This window comes from Populus euphratica, unplaced genomic scaffold (assembly GCF_000495115.2).
Source record: "Populus euphratica unplaced genomic scaffold, PopEup_1.0 scaffold1142.1, whole genome shotgun sequence".
NCBI classification, from domain to species: domain Eukaryota; kingdom Viridiplantae; phylum Streptophyta; class Magnoliopsida; order Malpighiales; family Salicaceae; genus Populus; species Populus euphratica.
Genome location: NW_011500997.1, coordinates 21,515 through 26,743, shown reverse-complemented (window position 1 = coordinate 26,743; position 5,229 = coordinate 21,515). Strand labels below are relative to the sequence as shown.

Here is a 5,229-nt window from a genome sequence, read left to right as displayed (position 1 = left end):
TCAAGTTTTGGGGGTCGTTCCCAAAGCTTTAGCACAAGAGGACATCATTGGAAAAACAATTACAAAGGAACTACATGTCTCTACAATATCTGCTCGAATGAATGCAATGTTTAACCATGTTAATGCCTTCATTGCCTTACTAGGTGGTGTTGGCACATTGGAAGAGATCTTTCATATCTTATCTTGGGCCCAACTGCACATTCACAATAAACTCATAGGTCTGTTAAATATTAATGGTTATTATGATAAGTTGTTATCGTTTCTTGATCATGCTGTGGAACATGAATTTCTAACATCTTTGGCACGACAAATCATAATCTTTGCTGCTACTACTGAACAATTGATTGACCAACTACAATCTTTTATTTTTGTAATTGATCCCTGACACGACTAAAAGATTGATGTCTTCTCCCAAGTGTAGGAGTGTCGAAGTAATAAATAACCCGACAAGACCGGGGTCGAACCACATGGAGGTTAATTGTACAAATTATAAATAACAATAATACAACAACAACAACAATAACAACAATAACAATAATAATAGTAATAATAGCAATAATAATAATAATAATAGTACTAATAATAGTACTAATAATAGTAGTAGTAGTAATACTAATAATAATAATAATAATAATAATAAAGAAAAAGAAGAAGAAGAAGATGAGAACTTTGAGATGAAATATTAACGTAAAGATTTAACAACGATAACAATAAATGTCAAGGTTAGAGGATCCACTCATGGTATGTCAAACAAGTATAGTATAAACTCTTATTAGTCAATTGGAAACCACACACAAAGGAGGTTTCAATCAGATTATAGATTGTTAACATGATTACATTAGTCATCTTATTCAATTAATGCTAATACTTGTAAATCTCGTCAAGCATTCATGATTATACAAGCCACTCCTGAGAGAAATAAATGAATTCCAAAGATCTTGGGCAAATCTAAAGAAGGTTTTCCTGTACGTTCATCACAAAAGATTTCTAGATCCCAATACACCCAATGCCAGATAGCTGCCAAGAAGCACAAGCCAGAAAACACAATATGCGCCCCAGCCACACCTTCATAACTCCAAATACCCGGATTCGTTATAGTTCCTCCTGTAATACTCCAACCACCCCATGAATTGGTTATTCCTAAACGAGTCATGAAGGGTATAACGAACATACCTTGTCTCCACATTGGATCAAGAACGGGGTCAGAAGGATCAAAAACTGCTAATTCATATAGAGCCATTGAGCCGGCCCAACCAGCAACCAAAGTTGTATGCATTATATGGACAGCCAGCAAACGACCGGGATCATTCAATACGACGGTATGAACACGATACCAAGGCAAACCCATGGAATACCCCCTTATCAACGAAAGATAGACACTATGTAACTTTAATGCACTGGAAAAAACTATGTTATGGACCTCCCTTTTTTAGTGGATTATCTCGGAGAAAGGATTCCATTTTTTTTTTAGTATTTTAGTCAGAATGTCACAATTCTGTTTATAGGAACAAAGAGAAGCAGATCTATTCTATACCAGATAAGTACCAATACGCAATGGGAGGTTGACTCCATTTTAGATGAGCGAATGCATACGGATTTGTTCATCATTCAAAGAGCCTATTCGTAAGAATTTGACTTTATTCATTTTGTCTTTTTTTTTTATGTTATGAACTTATCGAATCTGCGCAAATAACAAATAAAATAAAACAAAAAAATAAAGAAAATAGAAAAAATAATAAAATAAAAGCCAATATCCAATATAATATTATTAAGACAATAAATTCATATAATATTATTAAGACAATAAATTCATTGTTACGCTTTCACATCAAAGTGAAATAGAGTACTTCATTTTTTTTTATTTCATTTAATGCCTATTGGTGTTCCAAAAGTCCCTTTTCGAAATCCCGAAGAGGATAGTTCAAATTGGATTGACGTATAGTGCGACTTGTCAGAGACATTGGGTCATTATGGGATTTCCCCGTTCTCTACCCCGATCGAGATATCCTTTGTTTCACCAAAGAAGGATTGATTAAATCATCCAAAAATTAGAGCGTGAAGGGGCAATAAAGTGCAATTAGATCTATGCTTTGGAGGTATTCAGATTAATATTATCAATTAGAATAATTTATGGTTAGCTTGTTTGGACCAATAAAATGAAGTATCCAGGCTCCGCTTAGAAAAACCCAATTAGTATTATATCCATGATTACTATTTGTATCATATTCTATTTATAAATTTTATAAATTAGAAATAGGAGTAATTTAAAACTACTAATCATAATGAATCGAATAATTTGATAAATACGTCAAATATTTTGTGGAAGGCGTGAAATGAATTGAAAAAAAAAAGGAAGTTGTAGCAAAAAGACGGTATTGGGAGCATTTGCCCTATATGTGCAAATCCAAATCGGGCAGATCTTTACTCGGAGTAGAGCACAAACCTAAAAGAATTAAAGAAGCCCACTCAGAAACAAGAGAATGTTATCGTGATTTGAATTGGATCTCGATGAAAGAATACATCAATGAGAAGTTAGTTTGATAAGTTTAATGAATTTTTTTTATTTATAGGTAAACGGGTAAAAAAACCATCTTTCTTGAAAAATGGAGGAAAAACACCTTCGTTATTCGTTAAATGGGATCTACATATTGATTCTTTTTTTCACGATTTTTGATGAACCGTATGCATCAAAAGGTGCATGTACGGTTCCTAAGGGATAGAATTTGATCCTAATCAACCGACTTTATCGAGAAAGATTACTTTTTTTAGGTCAAGATATTGATAGTGAGATCTCGAATCAACTTATCGGTCTTATGGTATATCTTAGTACAGAAAGTGAGATCAAAGATTTGTATTTGTTTATCAACTCTCCTGGCGGATGGGTAATACCCGAAATAGCTATTTATGATACTATGCAATTTGTGCGACCAGATGTACAAACAGTATGCATGGGATTAGCCGCTTCAATGGGATCTTTTATCCTAGTCGGAGGAAAAATTACCAAACGTCTAGCATTCCCTCACGCTTGGCGCCAATGAGTTTTTATTTTATTTGAAAGAAAAAAGAAAACTATGCCTTCGCCATATGAAATATGAATATTAAGTAATAATAGCATGGCATTCCGAATTCAATATAAGAAATTTTTTTATTTCGTTTTAACATTAGATTATATATTGAAAGAGTAGTATGAGATATTAGGGGTAGTTCCGATTTTATCGGGAGCCTATTTCAGTGTCGCAAACTTTTTTTTTTGTTTTCACACCAGAAGGTTCTTAATGTTATTTATATTATTATGAATTATGAAAGAGGACAAAAAAAAAGATTATATTCTTTTTTCTTTTTTTTTATTTGAAAAAAAAAGAAACTTTGGGATTGCTAAATCACCGATGAAATAAAGCAACGGAGCCACCATAGTATTTTGTTTTTCTTAATTCCTCCCAAGGAAAGGGTGGTCATTGCATCATTTACCGACCTAGGCTTTGTAGACTCTCTATTTTTCTTCGGTAAAAGTGAATTCTCTTGTAGAGCCGTATGCAATGCGCAAGCAATGCCTGTATGGTTGTTCAATTCTATCTTTTTTTTTATTCTTTATCTCTTCTCGTGACCTTCTTATGCGAGATAAAGTAACCCTTTATTATCTTATATCATCAGGGTAATGATCCATCAACCTTTTGCTGCTTTTTATGAAGCACAAATAGGAGAATTTTTCCTAGAAGCGGAAGAACTACTGAAACTACGCGAAATCCTCACAAGGGTTTATGCACAAAGAACAGGCAAACCCTTATGGGTTGTATCTGAAGACATGGAAAGGGATGTTTTTATGTCAGCAGCAGAAGCCCAAGTTCATGGAATTGTTGATCTTGTAGCAGTTGCATAAAAAATAGCAGGAATTTCACACAAATCGCGATTTGAGATTTTAGTTTCTTACCGAGGTTTCATATTCTATTTTAATATTTTATTAAAATAGAATATGAATATAGAAAGAATTCATAATCATCCGGTTAGGATCGATCTAAACCAGCCCATTATGCATACGATTCAACATGCCAACTATTAAACAACTTATTAGAAACAAAAGCTAGCCAATCAGAAATGTCACCAAATCCCCCGCTCTCGGGGGATGCCCTCAGCGCCGAGGGACATGTACTAGGGTGTATGTGCGACTCGTTCAGATTTCAGATTGTGGGTGGGGACAAAAGAAAGAATTTTTCCACTATCCGTGATCAGTACCGATGAATAGGATAGAATGGAAGACTCCCCTTCACTATCTAAAATGAAAAAAAAAAGATCTAGAATATGCTTCTATTGTGTATCAAATTTATGGTTTCTATTGGTGCAAATTCAATTACCTCAATTTTCAATTGAAAATGCGAAAGAATTCCCCATTGGTAGCAAATGATTATCTGTTAAGCAGGGCAAATCTTATTTAAATTAAAAAGCCGAAAATGGATGCCTCTACTCTTGCAAGAACGGACTAACAAGGTCAGCTAATCAGCTAATCCACATAATTAAATACCGTTACTGTAAAAACGGATCTCGTTGTGAAAGACCTACTACTGAGGAATTCATGGGTAGAGCCAAAAAGTGTAAACTGTACAAGTTAACAATAGCATTGATTCGATCAAGTAAGGGGCTCCGGTGTATAGAGAGGACCTCGCCGTTTAAGAAATAACCATAGAAACGATGGAACCCACTATTTATTTATCCATTTCTATTTACTACTTAATTACTACTTATTTTTATTTACTATATTTTTGTTATTTTTGTTTGATACCTAGTACCAATAAGATTTCTTATTTCAAGGCGAAATGCTTATAAAAAAAAAAAAAGAAAAAATAGTGGTTGGGAAGGTTAGAGTAGCAAAAGCCGTTGGAATTATTATTTTATACATTGGAAGAATCCGTTTTGTTATTCTAGAAAAGGGAAAAAGAATAACTGAAAGAAAGGAAATCAATTAGTTATTTATCAAAGTTTCGTTTATTCAATGACCAGAATTAGACGAGGATATATAGCTCGGAGGCGTAGAACAAAAATTCGTTTATTCACATCAAGCTTTCGTGGGGCTCATTCAAGACTTACTCGAACTATTATTCAACAAAAAATAAAAGCTTTGTTTTCGGCCTATCGGGATAGAGATAGGCACAAAAGAAATTTTCGGTGTTTATGGGTCACTCGTATAAATGCAGCAATTCGCGAGAATGCAGTATCCTATAGTTATAGTACGTTAAT

General features: G+C 33.8%; 1 long non-coding RNA gene across 1 annotated transcript; it reads left to right on the top strand.

The window, feature by feature from the left end:
- The first annotated feature begins 2,948 nt into the window (after positions 1-2,948).
- LOC105116999 (uncharacterized) lies at positions 2,949-4,929 on the top strand. The gene is made up of 2 exons (XR_840653.1): positions 2,949-3,028; positions 3,652-4,929. It is a non-coding gene; the product is annotated as an uncharacterized LOC105116999 (long non-coding RNA).
- The last annotated feature ends 300 nt before the right edge of the window (positions 4,930-5,229 follow it).